This window comes from Schistocerca nitens, chromosome 5, assembly GCF_023898315.1.
Source record: "Schistocerca nitens isolate TAMUIC-IGC-003100 chromosome 5, iqSchNite1.1, whole genome shotgun sequence".
Taxonomy (NCBI): domain Eukaryota; kingdom Metazoa; phylum Arthropoda; class Insecta; order Orthoptera; family Acrididae; genus Schistocerca; species Schistocerca nitens.
Window position 1 is genome coordinate 503,997,451 of NC_064618.1, and position 23,626 is coordinate 504,021,076.

General features: G+C 44.0%; 1 protein-coding gene across 1 annotated transcript in view; it reads left to right on the forward strand.

The window, feature by feature from the left end:
- Positions 1–2,084: 2,084 nt before the first annotated feature.
- LOC126259507 (cytochrome P450 4C1-like) overlaps positions 2,085–23,626 on the forward strand; it is a 108,710-nt gene continuing 87,168 nt past the window's right edge. The window contains exon 1 of the mRNA XM_049956356.1: positions 2,085–2,213. The gene's annotated coding sequence lies outside the window, so the exon portion shown is untranslated. The remainder of the gene's footprint in view (positions 2,214–23,626) is intronic.

The window sequence follows — 23,626 nt, forward strand, 5'->3', positions numbered from 1 at the left end:
TTGAAATAACAGCTCTGTTTTTAGACAGGCTGTTACATCGGATCGAGGACATTTCTTTACAAACAAATATTTATTGAATGCGTTTTTTGGTTACAAGCTTATGTACGTAAGTAATCACATACAAATAAAAATGTTACTCAAATTATAGAAACACTTTCCTGTTAGTAGAATGTACTTAGGAATCAAAAGTATTTGCGAAGGTCTGCAAAACAGAATACGATGAAGCTTCTTGGAGCAGAGCTGAATGTGGTAAACGGAGCGAGATACAGTGATGTTGTTCATTGCAACCTCATGGTTGATTAGGGGCGACTGCTTGAGTGAGAGGAGTATGAAGTCCATGTGAATGGCTGGAAATTTTCCCCGGGTAGCCTAACGTAACGATTTCCAGTCAATGATCGGTTCAGTTGGATCAGAGGACTCAGTCCATTCCATGTAAACACAGTCGACACCGTTATGGAGCCACCACCAGCTTGCACAGTGCCTTGTTGACAACTTGGGTCCGTGGCTTCGTAGAGTCTGCGCCACACTCGAACCCTACCATCAGCTCTTACCAACTCAAATCGGGACTCATCTGCCCCCGCCACGGTTTTCCAGTCGTCTAGGGTTCAGCCGATATGGTCACGAGCCCAAGAGAGGCGCTGCAGGTGATGTGCTGTTAGCAAAGGCACTCACGTCAGTCGTCTGGTGCCATAACCCATTAACGCCAACGCACACTTTTAACGAATACGTTCCTCGTACGTCCCACATTGATTTCTGTGGCTATTTCAAGCAGCACAGCCTGTCCCTTAGCACTGACAGTTATACGCAAACGACGTTAAGTGAAGGCCGTCGGCCACTGCGTTGTTCGAGGTGAGCGGTAATGCCTGAAATTTGGTATTCTCGACACACTCTTGGCACAGTGAATATTGAATTCTGTAACGATTTCCGAAATGCAATGTCCCATGCGTCTGGCCGCAGCTACCACTCCACGTTGAAAGTCTGTTAATTCACGTCGTGCGACCATAATCACGTCAGAAATATTTTCACACGAATCACCTGAGTACAAATGACATATCCGACAGTCGCGCGGGATTAGCCGAGCGGACTAAGGCGCTGCAGTCATGGACTGTGATCCCGGCGGAGGTTCGAGTCCTCCCTCGGGCATGGGTGTGTATGTTTGTCCTTAGGATAATTTAAGTTAAGTAGTGTGTAAGCTTAGGGACTGATGACCTTAGCAGTTAAGTCCCATAACATTTCACACACATTTTTGAACATATCCAACAGTGTACTAGCCTTTCATACCTCAGTGGCCGGCCGCGGTGGCCGAGCGGTTCTAGGCGCTTCAGTCCGGAACCGCGCGACTCCTACGGTCGCAGGTTCGAATCCTGCCTCGGCCATGGATGTGTGTGATGTCCTTAGTTAGGTTTAAGTAGTCCTAAGTTCTAAAGGACTGATGACCTCAGATGTTAAGCCCCATAGTGCTCAGAGCCATTTTTTTCACCTCAGTGTATGATAATGAAAAATGCTCATTTCCAATTGTTTATCGCTCCTCTCGATTTTGAGCTGATTACGTGTCATAGGAGGTGATGAGCCAAATTCTTTTAGTCTTTCTTTTAGGCTGTATACAACCGAGCTGCCAAATATGAGCCGAATCGGTTGGCCTCGTCTGAGGCCTTCCCCTCGTAGGTGTTCAGAATACCCTGTTTTCTGAGAGGAGTATTTTAAACGAGCTAACTACGCTGCCGGCCGCGGTGGTCGTGCGGTTCTAGGCGCTCCAGTCCGGAGCCGCGCTGCTGCTACGGTCGCAGGTTCGAATCCCGCCTCGGGCATGGGTGTGTGTGATGTCCTTAGGTTAGTTAGGTTTAAGTAGTTCTAAGTTCTAGGGGACTGATAACCACAGCAGTTGAGTCCCATAGTGCTCAGAGCCATTTGTACCATTTTTGAAGCTAACTACGCTCCCCCCTCCTCGTCCTTTTCGGGAGATGCCCCAGTTATGATGTCGGTGGGACATTAAACTGTAATCTGCCCTTCTTCCTTCCTTCGAAAGTACTCCAACTGATATCTCGATAACACCTGCCAGTTAACGTTGCAAGTGGAGTGCCCATGTGGGGGAGTCCAGTGGCCGCATTAGGTCTACCTTATCTCGTGGAGGACGCGCCTGTTACAAGAAGCACGTCTTCTGCTAGAGTAACACACACGGACGACTGCTTGCGTCTCTGCCGGTCGCCAAACACGTGAGTACTGGGCTCTCTTTCTTTATCAGTTCCCTAGACTCAGAACTACTTAAACCTAACTAACCTAAGGACATCACACACATCCATGCCCCAGGCAGGATTCGAACTTGCGACCGTAGCAGCAGCGCGGTTCGGGACTGAAGCGCCTAGAACCGCTTGGCCACAACGTCCGCCTATGTAGTAGCAAGAGTAGTAGTAGTAGTAGTAGTAGAACTAGTAGTAGTGTCAGTAGTAGTTTTACTCAACCGTGGATCACTTTCACTGGACATGTGGTATTACAGTTTAGGAACACAAAGTACATAACTTATACAGGATGTAACGGGTATAAGTGTAGATGTTTCTAATGGTAGCTGAGGACGGTGTACTGAAGAACATTACATCAGTATTTACGTCATTTGCAGACTAATAGTTGTAGTTATTACTAGTCATATGTTTTTAGGTTGGGTAGTACCTCCAAGAATATGTGGCAAGAGCATGCCTTTAATTCTTATTTTCCTTTGGGCAGCTGGTCAGGTGCTGACGTGTGTTAACATTGATGCAAAACATTCAGTCTACACTGACGAATGTAGTCCACTTGGTGGTGCAGTATTACCATGTAGAAAACATCAGGTCGTAAAGTTTATGACATATTTATGGGAAGACTATTCGACACAATAAAAACAACCAAATCACTGATGTGTGAACATATTAACAAATAAATATATCTGGACTTATACCTGTTACACACTGTATAGACAGGCATTCACACACCTATAGGTCCAGATTGATAAGGATGGGACAGGTAATCGACCGTGGCCACAGAGTAGTAAGCATCCCGCAGCTCATCTGAAGTAATTTAGGGAAACCACAGAATACTTAAATCGGAATGGGTGGATGGAGACTGGAGCCTCCATACTCCAGAATACAAGGCCAGTCTGTTTAAAACATTACAACCACATTCTGTTTTATACGTAGCGTAAAATACTGTTTTGCAAACAAGTTATTTAATAATAAAAAAATCTAGTGTTAAACTGTTCATTTATATCTCAGTTCTCTTAACTGCACACACTATGCACACATTATTCCTTGATGTAACTTTACACACACTATCAGCTGATAATAGGACCATGACGACCATTTTGGTTTCCATTTATGTACCGAATCTTCCCATTTGTTTGCCCGAAAAATCGAGACAGCATCCCCCATTGCAAGTGAGACGTTGACCTCAGAAACAGGACAACAAGTTGGTATTATCAAATGGTTCAAATGGCTCTGAGCACTATGCGACTTAACTTCTGAGGTCATCAGTCGCCGAGAACTTAGAACTAATTAAACCTAACTAACCTAAGGACATCACACACATCCATGCCCGAGGCAGGATTCGAACCTGCGACCGTAGCGGTCGCTTGTTCCAAACTGTAGCGCCTAGAACCGCACGGCCACTCCAGCCGGCTGGAATTATCCATTGCAGAGATTTAGTGTAAAGTTTTCCAGAAAGGGAATAAAGAAAGAACAGTACAATACAGAACTGAATAGTGAAATGACAGAGATGTTGATTATTGTTATTATTATTACCATTTACTTGTATTACATTTTTGCCAGACCCCTACTCTGATTATCTAATCAATCTTCCACTGTATTCCCTCAATGTAATAACGTACTTCATCTTAGCTGGGATCAGAGCTGTTACTTCATCAGCAGAATGTCGTCATGGAATCACCGAACTCTGTTGTAATGAATATTAGTTTCTGGATAACCAGTTTCGGTCAAATAAGAATCTTGAAGTCATGGATTAACATTACATTGTGTTTAAGGTAGGTTCATTTGCGTCAAATCGTCCTTAAAATCGATTTAACGTAATATGTGACTTGAGGATGATCACTTGATCACCTTTCCTAAGAGGGAGGGCACAAATTTAAAATCATATCGCACAGGACTGTAAACGCTACCACGTACCTATTTCACGGAGACCATCAGGAACTATTTTGAGCTAACTGCTTTTGTTTTGAAGACGTAATTTTTACCTTTTGCTAATTGGGATATTTGAAAAGTTTCGCTTCGGTTGTGTCTCAGCACATCCGATGCTCAATTTATACAGAAACGTCTGTGGCGAGTGCGTTCAATGATAACTGCAATCGACGAATAGTGGTTTCATTCATCCTATTGTGGCGCAGCTTATCGAAGCACTGGATAAGCAGTAATCTGAACAGGGATTTCTGCTGACTTAATAAGGATTAAAGTTTCCTTCTGAATAAGAGTGGATCTATGATTCCGTGAAATATTTCTTTTGTTCCTTATTGAACCTTTTACGTTAGACCGAATGATATTATCTACAGAAAATGGAAATAAAGCCATACCTTGTTACGCTTCAAATCTTATACAAAGACTGGCATCTTGTTCTCAAATAGGAAACGGTACAGCGAGCTCTTTTTGAGGAATATGTAAGTGTACTAGCCTTTGACTGAAGGGTAAAGAACAGAACAGGAATTACTCATGCCCTATACGTATGTGGGAGTAATAGTAAGTGGTCACACTACGTATCTTAGCTGAGTTCACTAGCGCGCGCTTTCGCTATAGCACTCGACTCGGAGGTAGACGGTGCGGTAAATTTTTGTCGCCCGTATTTTTCAGGAAAGGGCAGTAGAGTTTCTAATCACCAAATTGTGCTCCAACTCGAAAACTCTCCGCAGGAGTGGGGCATGTTACCCTGTCGAATGATGCGTCTGTCGGGTGTGTACGTTAAATCTTGGCTATTCAAGATTAGAAGGCTACGTGTTGTCACTGGGTTTCACCCTCTCCGTTCTCTCATCGTCATAAACAACACAAACACGACACTTCACTACAGACATACGCGTACACACTCACCGCAGCGCGCAATACGAAGCAAGTACAACTGTGGGCACGCAAGCTAGAGAAGTGAATTAGGTGACACCTATTAGGTGCCTCTGAGCAAAGCTGCAGTTTTTCTACAGATGTTGTTTTTGAAGTATGTTAGTGCATTCTTCTGCCATTGCTTCGTAGATTTCGACAAGGGCGAGCAAAAATACTAACTATGGACGTTTTACAGTCTATCTTGTCCAGCGGCTTTGCGCTTAGCAGTCCATACTCGATCAACTGTCTGATGATGGATTTGCGAGGCAAAAGCAGGTTAAATGATAAATCAATACAGTGTGTTCTTCCATATGTCCTTATAAAACAATAGCTCAATTTATTCTGTAACACTGATCACGTATGTCAAATCGTAATCGGGCTAAACACACAGCTTCTTCGTCCATATACAAACTATAAAGTCTCAAATGGCCACAGATTCCATTAACCCATGAAATGTTAAATAACCCGGACTGATAGTTATTGCAAGAAAGCGCCAAATAACTAGCGGAGCTTACAAAATTTCAAGAAGGAAGGATCTGAGTAAACACTAGACTATTAACCGTCCAGGAAAACGCATATAACGATATAATCTTACTATACTTCATACGGGAAAGGAATTCTCATTTTAGTGCAGGGTATAGTGAAACATAGCATTCATTAAATTGAAATGAATCCCTTCATTCGCGTGTTAGAGTGATTTATAGACCCACGGAAAATAGATGCAGAGGTAGCAGAATTTCGCTGTTGCCTATAACACTACTTTTTATCACAACAATGAAACAATGACGTTTTTCAACAAATATTTTGATTCGCAAGTGCAAACTCAAAGAATAACAGCACAAAATTATTTGCAATTGTCGCTAGAGTTTTATTAGTCCGCCCTTGCAAGTCTATTTCTAATTGTTCAACAGATGGTTAATTAGTTACTTGTTCCAAAGATCATATCACGATAAACGTTATGATGCTACATGCTGGCTATTTACAGTTCTTTCTGTAAAAACTGACTAATTATTAAAACTCAAAAATTTGTTTATAGTTTAGAAGGAGTTGTTAAAGAGAAACATATTTAATCTATATTTGATTTCTATCTACTCATGGGTAGAATGATGGAGAGTTTTATTTATAGTTGCATATTTCACCCCTTTCTGTGCCAAAGTCAGAATCATTGAAGGACAATGCACGTCATTAACCATCTAGCGTTGTGCTTGTGAATACTCTCATTAACCATCTAGCGTTGTGCTTGTGAATACTCTCAGATTCTGATTGATTGTTGATACAAAATTCATTAAGTGAGGCTGTGGTTAATCTTTCCAGTTGCTTACAGAGATGCCTGCGTGATGCACGTATGTGAATCCTACACGTAATTACTTTCTTTTGTGAAAAGAATACATTTGCCTAAGCGAGGAGCTAACCAGAATATTATTTCATAAGACTCGGTGAATGGGAAGGCACAAAATGTGTTAGCTTACCGACCTCTGTATCCACATAGTTGACAATTACTCTTTTTGTACACGTATTTATTGTCCCTCGTTACTGAGTCTGTCCATCAGACAGAAGTAGTGAGGATAGAACCAGTAATATTCTACTGAGTCGCATGTTTTAAAATGGCCACACGGCCAGTGGAAATGTTCACTTCGTAACCGAGTAAAACCGATAAAAAGTTACTCGAACCCAGATCATTATTTTTGTAAAAAACATTCAACAAAATGAGGCATCTGGGGTGGTACACCACAGTGTCAAAGCAGTTTCCACTACATAATAAAATTTTCGTTATAATCACGAGAGTTGGTTGTTTTGGCATTGTTTTGGACACTAAACTGTAATTATTAACATTCAATTAACTGTAATAACTTTTCTGAATACAAATAACGTGATTTTATTCACCTCACAAAGAGGTGACCTGGAAGACTAAAATAACCACTATCCGGTTCAGAATGAAAGTTAGTGTCGTTTGAAGTTCACCTCCATAGTTCTGTTTCTATTCTGGAGTATGCAACGAGGTATCTCAACTTGAATGACCTTCTCCGTGCCAACTAGCATCCAACTAGCATGAATTCCGCAAACTTCGGTCATGTGAAATCCAACCAGCACTTTTCACATCTTGGATACGTCGATCAAGGTAGTCGGGTAGATGCAGTATGTTTTGATTTCAGACAAGCACTCGACTCAGTACCACACCTACGCTTATATCTAAAGTGTAATCGTATGGGGTGTCAAGCGAAATTTCTTACTGTGTTGGTTATTTCTTGTTGGGGAAGACGCACCATGTTATCTTGAATGAAGTGTTATCAACAGATGTAGAAGCATTTTCACGTACGACCCATGGAGGTGTGTTAGAACCCTTACTGTTCATGCTTTATATTAAAAACATTCAAGACAATAATAATAGTGACCTTAGATTTTTTTGCAGATAATGCAGTTAGCTACACACATCAAATAAAGTTTTGCATCACCACAGTTCCCAGAACTGCTGAAGATAGACGTTGACTGTGCATATTATATAACAGAGACAGTCCCTTTGACTGTTCAGAGAAGTAACTACCCGCCCAAAGATGTAAATAACCATGCATGAGCAGCACCTATTAGGAGGTGGGGGTCCGACAGCCATCAGTTCCAAACATTCCATCAGGAAAGAGGTCCACGGCTCGTGTTGTCTGTAGTTCAACCATGCCTAGGTGGCCAATACCGTGGTTCGATCGCGTCCTAATTTTTACTTTGTGCCAGGAAGGGCTCTGAATAAGGGAAGTGTCCAGTCGTCTCAGAGTGAACCAAAGCGATGTTGTTCTGACATGGAGGAGATACAGAGAGACAGGAACCATCGATGACATGCCCCGCTCAGGTCGCCCAAGGCCTACTACTGCAATGGATGACCGATTCCTACGGATTATGGCTCAGAGGAACCCTGACAGCAACGCCACCATGTTGAATAATGCTTTTCGTGCAGCCACAGGACGTCGTGTTACGACTCAAACTGTGCACAGTAGGCTGCATGATGAGCAACTTCACTCCCGACGTCCATGGCGAGGTCCATCTTTGCAACCACGAGTTTCTTCAGCCAGACAATCGTCGGAGACGTGTTTGCAGGCCACTCGGTCAGGCTGAACGCCTTAGACGCACAGTCCAGCGAGTGCAGCAAGGTGGAGGTTCCCTGCTGTTTTGGGGTGGCATTATGTGGGGCCGACGTACGCCACTGATGCCCATGGAAGACGTCGTAACGGCTGTACGATACGCGAATACCATCCTCCGACCGACAGTGCAACCATATCGGCATCATATTGGCGAGGTATTCGTCTTCATGGACGACAATTCGCGCCCCCATCGTGCACATCGTGTGAATGACTTCCTTCAGGATAACGACATCGCTCGACTAGAGTGGCCAGCATGTTCTCCAGACATGAACCCTATCGAACATGCCTGGGATGGATTGAAAAGGACTGTTTATGGACGACGTGACCCACCAACCACTCTGAGGGATCTACACCCAATCGCCGTTGAGGAGTGGGACAATCTGGACCAACAGTGCCTTGATGAACTTGTGGATAGTATGCCACGACGAATACAGGCATGCATCAATGCAAGAGGACGTGCTACTGGTTATTAGAGGTACTGGTGTGTACAGCAGTCTGGGCCACCACCTCTGAAGGTCTCGCTGCATGTTGGTACGACATGCAATGTGTGGTTTTCATGGGCAATAAAAAAGGGCGGAAATGATGTTTATGTTGATCTCTATTCCAATTTTCTTTACAGGCTCCGGAACTCTCTGAATCGAGGTGAAGCAAAACTATTTTTATGTGTGTATAATGGAACAGGTATTTCTCAAGAAGGCTCTATCCAGTTAGATTTTGATAAGATTTCAGAGTGGTGCAAATATTGGTTTAGATGTTCAGAATGTAAAACTACACACTTCAAAAAACACAAAAACCTGGTATACAATGTTTACATAATTAATGAATCACAACTGGAATCAGTCAACTCATAAAAAACACCTGGTTGTAGCAATTTGTAGGTTTATTACATGGAATTACGCGATCCAACCACATTAATGTGACCACCTGCAGTAACTACTCGCAAACGACAGGTGACAGCACTGTCGCCGTGGTTAAAGTATACCGTGCAAGGCAAAATGGCACTATCAAAAACGAGTGCCGTGGTAGCTGTGCTGCACCATGGGCCACAGATGACATGGGTGAACGACGGCTGCGGAGATTTGTACGGGTGAACAGATGTGCAACTGTTGAGCAGCTGATCGCCCAGATGGACCAAGGGGCTACCAACAGTATGTCCTCAACATGTGTTCAGCGAACGTTGGCTGCGTAAGGGCCTCTGCATCAGGTGCCTGATTCCTGCCTACTGTTCATCGGCGACGAAGGCGGAAATTGCACGCCAGTACCGCAACTGGTAGACTTTTTGAGTGGCGACAGGTGGCCTTTCCAGATGACTCACGTTTTATGCTCCATCGGACAGAGGGCCGTTGGCGTGTACGGAGCGAAACCTCTGGGAGCAAACATCCTGCAACCGGGAGGGAGCGTTCTTATCTGGGAAATGTTTTGGAGTTATTCCCTGGGTAATCTCGTCATTCCGGAAGGCACAGTGGATCAAAACAACTACGCATCTATTCTTGAGGACCATGTCCACACATACATGCACTTTGTTTTTCCTCGGCACGACGGCATCTAGCAGCAGGACTATGCAACGAGTCACACAGCTCACAGTGTATGTGCGTGGTTCAAACAGCTCCAGGACTAGTTTACCGTACTTCAGTGCCCACCAAGCTCCATGGATTTAAATCCGATCGAGAATCTGTGGGGCCACCTCTTCTGGGCTGTTTTCGCTATGGATTATCAACCGATGGCTCAGATGGCTCTGAACACTATGGGACTTAACATCTGAGGTCATCAGTCCCCTAGAACTTAGAACTATTTAAACCTAACTAACCTAAGGACATCACACACATCCATGCCCGAGGCAGGATTTGAACCTGCGACCGTAGCGGTCACGCGGTTCCAGACTGAAGCGCCTAGAGCCGCTCGGCCACTCCGGCCGGCGATCATCAACCGAGTAACGTAGTACAGCTATGGAGTCGGCATGAGTCCACATCATCCTCGGTACCTTTCTGAACCTCATTGACTCTTTTTCCTGCACCTCTCGCGCTGTAAAAGATGTTTCTTCTGGCTTTTGATAGGTAGTTACATTAATGTGATTAGACAGTGTATTACATAGGCTAGGACGTAGGTAAAGCAGGTGACAGACTTCGGTTTTTTGGTAGGATACTGGGAAAATGCGGTCTACAAAGGGGATTACTTACAAAACACTCGTATGACCCATCATAGAATACTGCTGAACTGTGTGAGATACATGCCAAATGGAGTAACAGGGGATACTGAACGCTTAAAAAGAAGTTCAGCACGAATGATCATGGCTTTGTGTGATTCACGGCGAGTTTCAGGGATATCCGGAAAACTTGTACTGGTAGACGCTTGAAGGCTACTAACAAAGTTACACTCCTGGAAATTGAAATAAGAACACCGTGAATTCATTGTCCCAGGAAGGGGAAACTTTATTGACACATTCCTGGGGTCAGATACATCACATGATCACACTGACAGAACCACAGGCACATAGACACAGGCAACAGAGCATGCACAATGTCGGCACTAGTACAGTGTATATCCACCTTTCGCAGCAATGCAGGCTGCTATTCTCCCATGGAGACGATCGTAGAGATGCTGGATGTAGTCCTGTGGGACGGCTTGCCATGCCATTTCCACCTGGCGCCTCAGTTGGACCAGCGTTCGTGCTGGACGTGCAGACCGCGTGAGACGACGCTTCATCCAGTCCCAAACATGCTCAATGGGGGACAGATCCGGAGATCTTGCTGGCCAGGGTAGTTGACTTACACCTTCTAGAGCACGTTGGGTGGCACGGGATACATGCGGACGTGCATTGTCCTGTTGGAACAGCAAGTTCCCTTGCCGGTCTAGGAATGGTAGAACGATGGGTTCGATGACGGTTTGGATGTACCGTGCACTATTCAGTGTCCCCTCGACGATCACCAGTGGTGTACGGCCAGTGTAGGAGATCGCTCCCCACACCATGATGCCGGGTGTTGGCCCTGTGTGCCTCGGTCGTATGCAGTCCTGATTGTGGCGCTCACCTGCACGGCGCCAAACACGCATACGACCATCATTGGCACCAAGGCAGAAGCGACTCTCATCGCTGAAGACGACACGTCTCCATTCGTCCCTCCATTCACGCCTGTCGCGACAACACTGGAGGCGGGCTGCACGATGTTGGGGCGTGAGCGGAAGACGGCCTAACGGTGTGCGGGACCGTAGCCCAGCTTCATGGAGACGGTTGCGAATGGTCCTCGCCGATACCCCATGAGCAACAGTGTCCCTAATTTGCTGGGAAGTGGCGGTGCGGTCCCCTACGGCACTGCGTAGGATCCTACGGTCTTGGCGTGCATCCGTGCGTCGCTGCGGTCCGGTCCCAGGTCGACGGGCACGTGCACCTTCCGCCGACCACTGGCGACAACATCGATGTACTGTGGAGACCTCACGCCCCACGTGTTGAGCAATTCGGCGGTACGTCCACCCGGCCTCCCGCATGCCCACTATACGCCCTCGCTCAAAGTCCGTCAACTGCACATACGGTTCACGTCCACGCTGTCGCGGCATGCTACCAGTGTTAAAGACTGCGATGGAGCTCCGTATGCCACGGCAAACTGGCTGACACTGACGGCGGCGGTGCACAAATGCTGCGCAGCTAGCGCCATTCGACGGCCAACACCGCGGTTCCTGGTGTTTCCGCTGTGCCGTGCGTGTGATCATTGCTTGTACAGCCCTCTCGCAGTGTCCGGAGCAAGTATGGTGGGTCTGACACACCGGTGTCAATGTGTTCTTTTTTCCATTTCCAGGAGTGTATAAGAATAAATACTAAGTGAGGAATCTATAGTACAGCACACTAATGTCGATCCATCAGGGACCGCTAAGACAAGATTACATTAATTACAGAACGCACAGAGTCATTTATGCAATAATTTTTCCCTGCTCCACACGCAGTGGGAACGGAAAGGAACTCCGTGGTACAATGGTAAGTAGCCTCTACTACGCACTTCGGAGTGGTTTTCGGAGTGTGGTTGTAGAAGCAGATGTAGAGGAAATCCGGGATGATTCTGTGAAGGGGCTACGGCCAGTTCTTAATCTTTGGTTGCGAAACCTTGCTAGGTTCCTTTATGCAAAGCCGGCCGCGGTGGTCTCGCGGAACCGTATTGCTGCTACGGTCGCAGGTTCGAATCCTGCCTCGGGCATGGATGTGTGTGATGTCCTTAGGTTAGTTAGGTTTAAGTAGTTCTAAGTTCTAGGGGACTGATGACCACAGATGTTAAGTCCCATAGTGCTCAGAGCCATTTGAACCATTTTATGCAAAAACTTTTTTACCGGGAGAGGTAGCGGACTGGACTCGCATTCGGGAGGACGACTATTCAAATCCCCATCCGCCCATCTTGATTTAGGCTTATCGTGACTTTCCTAAAGCGCTTAAGGCAAATGGCGGGATGGATACTTTGAAATGACACGGCGGATTTTCTTCCCCATCCTTCAATAATCCGATCCTGGGCTCTGTCCCTAATGACCTCGATGTCGACGAGGCGCTAATCACTAATGTTTCTTACTTCCTCCAAAGATTCTGATGTTTGTTGGCGTCAATCACGTAGATCTCCTTGTTTTTATTAGCACTAAATGTACAAAGAAAAATTTTAGAATTCAAGTTAATTGAAGTTGTTGGCTCGCTTCAAATAAAATATATGTTTTGGACCATACAGAAAAACACAAGAATAGGAATTTTTGGAGGAGCGAGTTTCCAATTAATCTGGAATGTTTCTGGGAATAAATTATTTAATCTTCCAGTGTCGAGATCTATCTGGATATGCCTTACGTGACCTCGTTGGAGCGTTAGCAGGTGGCGTAGGATTACAGAAGAGCCTTCAGATGAACGGACTGTTCAGTAGTACGCGTTTAGTGTTCTAATAAGCCAGGTGTACCAAAACATGCTAATTTTATAGAAATAGCTGGAAATGACTGTAGAATTTGCAGTGGATACACTAACAGCAGACTATGGCAAAAAAGATCTCACAAATCGAAGTTCCAAGAGTTCATATCTGACTCTTCCAGTCCCTTCACAATAAACAGCAACAATCAACATCCATAGCACCTGCACTAAGCACAGTAGTCTACATTAAACATGTATACGATCCTAAAATCTTTCTGCACCTCCTGGTCTACGATGTTATACAACACTGTCTTTTTACATTGTCGATATACTAAAGTTCTACCCAGCATTAAGTCTCTCATCTCACAGTGGTTGACAGTCCTTCAGTTAATCCAACTAGCCGACTTATAACACACCGTCCACTCACATTAATGTGACCACCTGTCAAAACCCTGAATAACCACCTCTTGCAGAGCGGACTGTTGGGCGATATGCAGGGAGTGAGTCAATGAGGTGTCGGAAGGTACCGACAGGGTTGTAGAGCCATTCCGACTCCAGTGCTTTGTCCAGTTGCACGAGATTTCTCGAATAGGTATCCACGACGCGAAGACCGAGCGAGGTGGCGCAGTGGGTAGCACACTGGACTCGCATTCGGGAGGACGACGGTTCAATCTAGCATCGAGCCATCCTGATTTAGGTTTTCCGTGATTTCCCTAAATCGCTCTAGGCAAATGCCGAGATCGTCCCTTTGAAAGGGCACGGCCGACTTCCTTCCCCATCCTTCCCTAATCCGATGAGACGTATGACTTCGCTATGTGATCTCCTCCCCCAAAGAACCCAACCCCATGACACGAACAGCACGATCAATGTGGTTCCACTGACTGGATTTAAATCCGAGGAGTTTGGTTGCCAGGTGAGCACGATAAACCCATCCTGGAGCTTTTCGAATCAGGCACCTACACAACAAGCTGTGAGACACGTTGCATTGTCCTGTTGGCAGATGCCATCGTGCCGAAGAAAAATAAACTTTATGTAGGTGGGGACATGGTCCCTAAGCATAGATACATACTTCTGTTGATCCGTTGCGTCTTCCAAAATGACGAGACGGTCCAGGGAATGCCACGAAAACATTCCCCAGGCCACAACTCTACCTTCTCCAGCCTGGACCCATCCGGCGATGTTAGAGGTTGTTTGCTTTCAGACTTCTAAGGCCGATGGAGTATAAAACGTGATTCACCTGAAAAAGCCGCCTGTCGCCACACAACAGACGTCTAGTTGCGAATTGGCATGCAAATTCCAGCCTTCGTCGTCGATGAACAACAGTCAGTGTGGGTGCATGAACCAGGCGCCTGCCGCAGAGATCCACCCACAGCAAAGTTCGCTGAATGGTAGTGAGGACACACTGTTGATAACCCCTTGGTTCATCTGGGCGATCAGTTGCTGAACAGTTGCTCGCCTATTCGCCCGTGTACATCTCCACAGCCGTCGTTCACCCATGTCATCTATGGCCCGTGGAGCACCAGAGTTGCCTCAGTGCTGGTTTTGGATAGCACCATTTTGCCATGAACGGTATAATTTAACCGTGGCGACACGTGAACAGTTTACAAAGTAAGCCGTTTCGGAAATTCTTGGACTGTTAGCCCCAAAATCAACGATCGTGCCCATTTGGACGTCAGATAAGTCGCTCCAGTTCTACATTACGACAACGACTACACTGTTTTCCGTGTCCCCCACCCCCCTGTCCCCGACGTACTTCATATAGCCCCCCAATGCTGGTGTTGCCGTTTACTGTCTGTGAACGGTTATTGTACGTTGACGTCGAACATAGGCAGTGTTGATATTAATATGGTTGGTGAAAATTAAAATGTTTAACATGAGTATCCAGCAATGAAGAACACAGCAAAGTGCAACATACAGTTTGTGAGATCCTGCCCACTTGTGCAATATAGGGAGCCCAGGAAGCTGCTTTCTCGAATAGCTAGACAAAATACAAGCAAAATATGTTAATAGAGTTTATTTCAGTATTTGAATTGACAATATCTAACTTGCGTATGTACAAGGTGGGTCGCAATCAATTGGCTACATGCGAACAATCAGTGTTCTTCGATAGATACAATTTTCATGTAAGCTAATTCCACAAGTTCATAAGTCACGACTCTTCTAGTGTGGCTCTTCTAGTTCGTCTTCTAGTGCCTCTCTTCTAGTGCCTGGCTTCTAGCGCTGCTCTTCTAGTCCGGGTCTACTAGTGCTCCTCTTCTAGTGCGGCCGGGCTAGTCAGCATGCTGTTGGCTGACGTCGTCTCACATCCCTCTCTGTTGTATCGTTCTTCATCTTCGTACCGGCGCTTGTCGTTACGCCGGAACGCAGTTTATTATGTCGAATATTGCAAAGAATGGACTCTATATCTCTAAAATTACTGGAGAACGGAGGATAGCTACTTCATGTAAGTATTCTTGGAAATGCAAGGAAGCTTCACTGATTTTGGTAATGTAATCACCACGAGACTCTGCACGCCTTTGTTGTGTCAGTATTTCCTAATGCATACGAGGGTGTACCCCACGAAAGGCAGCAGCCATCTCCCTCCCCTCCTCCTCATAAACACAGAAAAAAATGGTCTTCGCAAACCAAGTCGCATCCTGCCAAGCCACACAGTGTCGTATCAATTCAGGATCAACTTGAAGGCAGCCGGAACATGGTATGGACATTGACTAGTAGCAAGTGTACTCAGAGTCATTTGTCACGTAATACCCCACAACTACCAGGGGCGTTTGAAAAGTGCATGCAAAAATAAAAACTACTTACATGCTTCTTGTAAACCTTTTTTGGTTTTCGACATAGTCTCCTTTTAGACTTATACACTTTGTCCAACACTGTTCTAAGTTGTTGATCCCTTCTGAACAATAGGAATTGTCCAAGTCTGCAAAATAGCTATTAGTTGCCGCAATCACCTCCTCATTTGAATAAAATCTTTATCCCGCCAGCCATTTCTTCAAATTGCAGAACAAATAGTAGTCAGATGGAGCAAAGTCTAGAGAATATGGGGGATGTGAAACGAGTTGGAATCATATTTCCATTAATTTCGCGACCACAACTGCTGAGATGTGTGCTGGTGCATTGTCGTGATGGAAAAGGACTTTTTTATGGTCCAATTGCCGGAGTTTTTCTTGCACCTTGGTTTTCAAACGGTCCAATAACGATGAATAATATGCACCTGTAGTAATCGATGAGGATGATCCCTTGCGAATCCCAGTCGCGATAACCTTTCTGGCCGAAGAAATGGTCTTCACCTTTTTTGATGAACATTCTCCCTTGGTAACCCACTGTGTAGATTGTTCTTTGGGCTCAGGAGTATAGTAATGTATCCATGTTTCATCCACAGTGACGAAACGACGCTTAAAGTCCTGTGGATTCTTCCTGAACAGTTGCAAACCATCCTTGCAACACTTCACACGATTTCGTTTTTGGTCAACCGTGAGCAATTGCGGAACCCATCTTGCAGATAGCCTTCTCATATCCAAATGTTTATGCAAAATATTATGTACCCGTTCATTTGAGATGCCCACAGCACTAGCAATCTCACACACCTTATCTCTTCTGTCATCCATCACCATATCATGGATTTTATCAATGATTTCTGGAGTCAGAACCACCGCAGAGCGTCCAGAGCGTTCAGCATCACTTGTGCCCATGTGGTCACTCCAAAAATTTTGAAACCACTTATAAACTGTTCTAATCGAAGGTGCAGAGTCACCATAATGTTTGTCAAGCTTCTCTTTAGTCTTCTGAGGCGTTTTAGCTTTCATAAAGTAATGTTTAATCACCACACGAAATTCTTCTTCGTCGATTTTTTGACAATCACCCGACTTCCTTGATTCACATGAATGCCAAACACAAAGAAATAGACCAATATGGCTGAAACTTGGTGTACGTTCTTTCCAAAGATGCTACTAATTAAACATGACCTCGATACGCACCAGTGGTGCTATCTCTCGAACTTTGCACAGACTTTTCAAACGCCCCTCGCTTTTCGCCGTTCTCCGCTATTCTCCGTGCAACTGAAAATACGGGACTGCTCTGGGTTCTAGAATCCTTGTGACATCCTTTTATCTTCAGTTTGCATTGTTTCTTTTTGTGTTACCAGCCAATGTAAAAACAAAATAAAATATGATTAAAGAAAGTACTCTTACGTAACACAATGTAACCAGCGTGACAGTAGTATGTACAAATCCCATACGAACTCTGCTTTCTCAGTTACCCCTTTCGCGATTAAAATCACTTGACACATGCACTATCTATTCAAACATATCTGGACAACTATTGGTGGACATTAATAAGGGGTGTGTTTACCCTTCGCCTTTATAACGGCTTGAAATCTGCTGCGGGCACTTTCGGTGAGGTATTTGAATGTCTGTGAAGGAATGGCAGGCCATCCTTCCTCAAGAGCCGAAACCAGAGAAGGTAGTGTATTGAACGCTGGGGTGTGGAGAGAAGTCCACGTTGTAACTCATCTCAAACGTGTTCCATTGGGTTCAGGTCAGTATTCTGAGCATGTCGGTAAATGCTAGGAATCCTATTATACACAAACCATTGCTTCACAGATGCTACTTGTATGGTTGTCGTGCTGATGCAATAGTCACAAGTCACCAAACTGTTCCTTTACAGTATGCAGTACACACTACTGTAGAATGTGTTTATATCTTTCCGTATTTAGCGTTATATTCAGCGCAATAACGGGCCATTCCCTAACCACGAAAAACGCTCCCCCTAACGTAAGCTCATTCGCCAAACCCAGACCTTTCAGTCGGACTGCCACAGGGTATAGCATGTTTCATCAGTCCAGGTCACTTGCTTCCACTCATCCGCTGTCCAGTGCCGCCGTTCTTTACACCACCTAAAGTGACACTTAGCACTGACTACAGAAATGTGTGGCGTATGAGAAGATGCTCGAAAACTGTACTCCATTACTTGGCACAGTCATTGTGTTAGCAGAACTGCTGGCAGCACTTTGGAACTCACGAGTGATTTCCTCCGCTGAATTCATACGATCTTTTTCAACCACCCTCCTCAGGACTCGACGGTCCCTGTCCGTTAGTACGTGAGATCTGCCTGGTTTTGGATCAGCTGTTATTGTCCCTTCGCGTTTACACTTCAGAATCACATCACCAAAAGTCGACTCTGTCAGCGTTAGAAGAACTGAAGTGCCCCTGATGGATTTGTTATTCAAGTGATATCTAATGAGTAGGCCACGTTCGAAGTCATAGATTTCTCCCGAACGACCCCTTTCGCTGTTACTGCTTCGCTACTGATAACAAACACTGGGAATCTTCTTCAGGAGAAATTCACCGCTGGTGTTGGTGGAGCACTAACTCAGCTGTGCAACAGAGTCTACAATAGAAATATTCATACCCCTGCTTTTTTGTTGTGTCTGCAGTGCTTCCTTTTCCAGCACAATACTCAATACTCCCTGCGTCGTTTTATAGTGGCGAATCTGCCTCTCGTGACATCTGTCGGTCAATTCCGTATTAAATAGAGATGACCGGATATTTTTGATCAGATAGTGTATTTGAAAAATAAATGGTCAATGGTCAGTATTATGCTTTCGCAGTCAGAAACATTTTAATAAGCTGGCACAGATGTATCCTACAAACCTAACCTCCCCCCCCCCCCCCTCCCGATTACACACTGCTGAAGCGCCATAGGAACTGGTATAGGCATACGTATTCAAATAAAGAGAAACAGGCAGAATACGGTGCTGCGGTCGGCAACGCCTATATAAGACAACAAGTGTCAGGCGCAGTTGTTAGATCGGCAACTGCTGCTACAATGACAGGTTATCAAGATTTAAGTGAGTTTGAAGGTCGTGTTATAGCCGGCACACGAGCGATGGGACACAGCATCTCCGATGTATCGATGAAATGGGGATTTTCCCGTACGACCGTTTCACGAGTGTACCGTGAACATCAGGAATCTGGTGAAACATCAAATCTCCGACATCGCTGCGACCGAAAAAAGATCATGCAAGAACGAGACCAACGACGACTAAAGAGAATCGTTCAACGTGACAGAAGTGCAACCCTTCCGAAATTATTGTAAATTTCAACGCTGGGCCATCGTGTGAACCATTCAACGAAATATCATCGATATGGGCTTTCGGAGCCGAAAGCGCAGTCGTGTACCCTTGATAACTGCACGACAGGAAGCTTTACGCCTCTCCTGGGCCCGTCAACATCGACATTGGACTGTTGATGACTGGAAACATGTTGCCTGGTCGGACGAGTCTCGTTTCAAATTGCATCGAGTGGATGGACGTGTACGGGTACGGACACAACATCATAAATCCATGGACCCTGCATGTCAGCAGGAGACTGTTCAAGATGGTGGAGGCTCTGTAATGGTATGGGGCGTGTGCAGTTGGAGTGATATGGGGTCCCTGATACGTCTCGGTACGACTCTGACAGGTGACACGTACAAAAGATCCTGTCTGATTATCTGCATCTATTCACGTCCATTGTGCATGCATTCCGACGGTCTTGGGCGATTCCAACAGGACAATGCGACACCCCACACGTCCAGAAATGCTACAGAGTGGCTCCAGGAACTCTCTTCTGAGTTTGAACACTTCCGCTGGCCACCAAACTACCCAGACATGAACATTATTGAGGGTATCTGGATGCCTTTGCAACGTGCTGTTCAGAAGAGATCTCCACCCCCTCGTACTCTTCTGGATTTATGGACAACCCTGCAGGATTCATGGCGTCAATTCCATCCAGCATTACTTCAGACATTAGTCGAATCCATACCACGTCGTGTTCGTTGAGACACTTTATCAGGATGGAAACAGAAGTATAACAAATCAGTAGCAAAACACGCTTATCCTCATGCCAACGAAAAACATGAAATACCACACAGAAATTTTCAACGTGTAATTTGAAGAAGGTTTCGACATATAAAATATAAACTTTTTTTTAGATTTATGAAGTTTGCTGGAGCTTATTATCCCTCCAACTACAAATGATGTACAAACCCGCAGAAATATTTAGGAGTGTAACAATATTTTAAAATAATGTCTATAATGTAAAAGAAAATATAGTTACTCCATTCAGGCATTCTTGAACTGGGTGATACGGTGATGATTTTATTCCCCATCAACTACGAAATGGTTCGGTATATTGTAAGCATTAGATAGGCCTATGTATGATAAAACTGGTAGCATTACCTGTTTGGTGATGAATAAACAGAGTTATTCAGTAGATTTGAACTTTTATTTTGTAAGGAAGTGTTCTTCGTTTCCTCCGTCTCTCCCCTTCCCCACGAAGCAATTTGAGTGTCCACCATCCCCTCCCCCCCTCTACCCAGCCTCAGCACAAATCCTAGATACTTTCTTGAAGGAACACTGTGAAGGTCACGTAGCGATCTTCGCGTCACACTAACCTTGAAAAAGATGCTCATGCCGATAACCATTTATCTTTTGATAAGTAGCCAGTTCATTCTTTTTGCCTTTCAGACTCTGTCACATTTTCTGGAAATAACACTGATGTAGTGAAAGGCCAATAACAACTAATCGCCCGCCGATAAGAGATAAAAAGCCACTTCCATCTGCCATTTGGAGGGGGTCTCTAACACGTGAGAAGTGCGAAGGTCGTACACAAGAAATCTTGACACAACGACCAAAATGGGATTCGGTTGTACGTGTTCCTAATCCGTAAGGATGACAGTAAGATGCAACGCCTCTCACTTGACTAGAATGAAATCACCAAGACGCTCTTGCTCTGACTAAATGAACACACGAACTTGAGTTGTAAACATCTCCGTGAGGCACAACGCCTGTCTAATAATGTCTTCCACTATAGTTAAACAATGGAAACTCCAGTTAGGAATATCAACAATGCAAGAAAATATAGATCGCTACTTAACGTAAAGACAAGATGCAGACGGCACAGTTAAAACACACTTACACAAAGCTTTCGGCCACAGCCTTTGTCAGAAAAAGAAAGAGAAACACACACCGTTCATTCACACACACAAGCACACCTCACTCGCACATGACAGCCAACTCCGGCAGCTCCGGCTGCAACAGTACGATCATCAAAATGTATCGGTGCATGCGCGACAGTGCACTGTGCCATGTTCCAAAATGCGATTTTTCACGGATTCATATCTCGTGGTCTATTGATCACAGATATGAAGGGTAAAGTGGTTTGGATAGCCTAGCAAACATTCGTATATTTATAGGAAGGACGGGCGTACTATAGCTATTCTACAAAACAGGGTCAAAATGTAAATGTTATAGACTTCCTCCAGCCTAGGCAAATTGGGCAAATCGGTTGGTTCTTTGACATTCCGTATGGTCTAGAGTGGATCTTAGGTGGCTCATAAAAGCAACAGTTTGTAATGCGCGGTTGCTGGGAAAATCCCGAAAAACCATGATTTTAGGCTACGAAAAGTACCAGTTGTGAGAATGGCCACCTCAATAATTTCTATTTGTGGCAGATCGTCGTAGTTTTAACTAAATGTTCTTAAGATGATGTCCTCGACGAACTGCGAAACTTTGTTCGATATCATTATCCGTTACAAAGATTCAGAGATTCAAGGTTGCCCTACTTATGCATAAAACAGCAAAAACCGGTTTTTGGACCGTGCATCGCAATTATCTAAATAATTAACCATAACAAACGGATCAAGTTTTAACTTCCATTCCTGATACATTAACCTAAAACTCGGTCTACTCTAGCAAGGTACACCCAAAAAACAATGATGTTTGGGTACCAAATGTACCAGTTGTGGTGATGGCCACTTCTAGAATTTCTATTCATGGTAAGTCGTCGAAATTTTTACCTTATGTTCTTAAGATGATGTTCTCAGGGAACCTTGAAAGTTTTTTCGACATTATTATTCATCATCATTCAAATTTACTGAACTTACGCACGTAAAATATGCATCTAATGCCCAGTCTGAGGCGTAAAGGTAGCTTTAACTGACGTGGTGAACTCATTGTAAGGGTTCTAGGGATATCGAAAGGCTTCTGTGGCCACCAAACTATTTTTTACACAGCGTTTTTTCACCAATAAAACTTTATGACACTTAAATGTATACAAGTCAAAAGGAATTTCTTTGCTACTAGTTGCATATAAAATATTTTCCAAGATGCTATTAAACAGAATAGAAACAACAGGCAATCATTTAGATTATGGTGGTTTTAGTTATAGTAGACCATTTTCTGAACAAATATTTAATTTATACGGGAGATTACTGTTTGCAATCTCCAAATTGGTACTGCAGTGACAAAAAAATGGGCTAAAATTGTCTTAACATGCCTTTAAAAAACTTAAAATGACTGCCAGAAATTATGCAAAAGACTGCAAATTCAATAAAACATTTTAATAACATTTTTATTCTTTTAAGATACAAATCATAAGTCGGACGTCTTCACTGAATTTCGGTCGATGAGCAAAGCATCTAGAAAACATGCAAGGCAAGCGACTTTTTGTTCACTTTATAGTATGCATAATTATTTGTTGTTTTTATGTGTCCAAGTATCAAAGTGTCAATACTTTACTGGCCTACAGAATTCGTTTTTTTAGAAGTAGCGGGAAAATATTTTGTTTTTTATTTAAAATATGTAATACACAGAAAAAAATTTCTAAATTTTAATCCAGTGTAAAATACCCATATTAAAAGAAGAAACAATTTATTTCCATTTAAAATAAATTCTGGGAATTTTAGCGAACACAGAAAGAATCAGTTGTCTTGTTCTAGCTCCGATGAAAATGTTATATCTATTAAAATGAGTGGAAACAAACTACTTTTAACATTAGCGTCGTTCATGTTAAAACACTGCCGGTATGTGGATTAGCTCACGCCATGTTATTTCTTCTGTTCGACGATGGCTAACTAATTTTAACCTCTTGCCGATGTCTGTTTGGCGTTGTTATATTACGTGGTTTTTAACAGATTTGAATACGGTCACCACGGGCCAAAATCGATAGTTTGAAGACAGTCTTTGTGATCGTAGACTGTTAGAAAAATTGCCCTGACAATTCTGGAAATTGATAAACATAGTCAAACACTTAAATGTATACAAGTCAAAAGGAATTTCTTTGCTACTAGTTGCACATAAAATATTTTCCAAGATGCTATTAAACAGAATAGAAACAACAACAGGCAGTCATTTAGATTATGGTGGTTTTAGTTATGGTAGACCATTTTCTGAGCAAATATTTAATTTATACGGGAGATTGTTTGCAAAAGATATTGTATAAATGTTTGCTGATTTCAAAAAGGCCTTAGATTCTGTTGACGGAGAAACCAAATAAGATAATCTGAGAACTTGGTGTAAGGTAAGCATCTGCACTCTACAAACCACCATGAGGTGCATCGCAGCAGGTACGAAGGATAGGCAAAATAATGTGAAAAGTGGTAATAATGGGATGGTTGTGTTTGACGGTCAACAATGCAGGTAAGGCGCGCGTCTCGCTGGAATGTGCGTGTTCAGTAGCGATGGGCAAACTGAAACACGTAACTGTTTCGAAACAAATGAAACAGTACATTGTAATGTTTCGATACGCTGTTTCGAA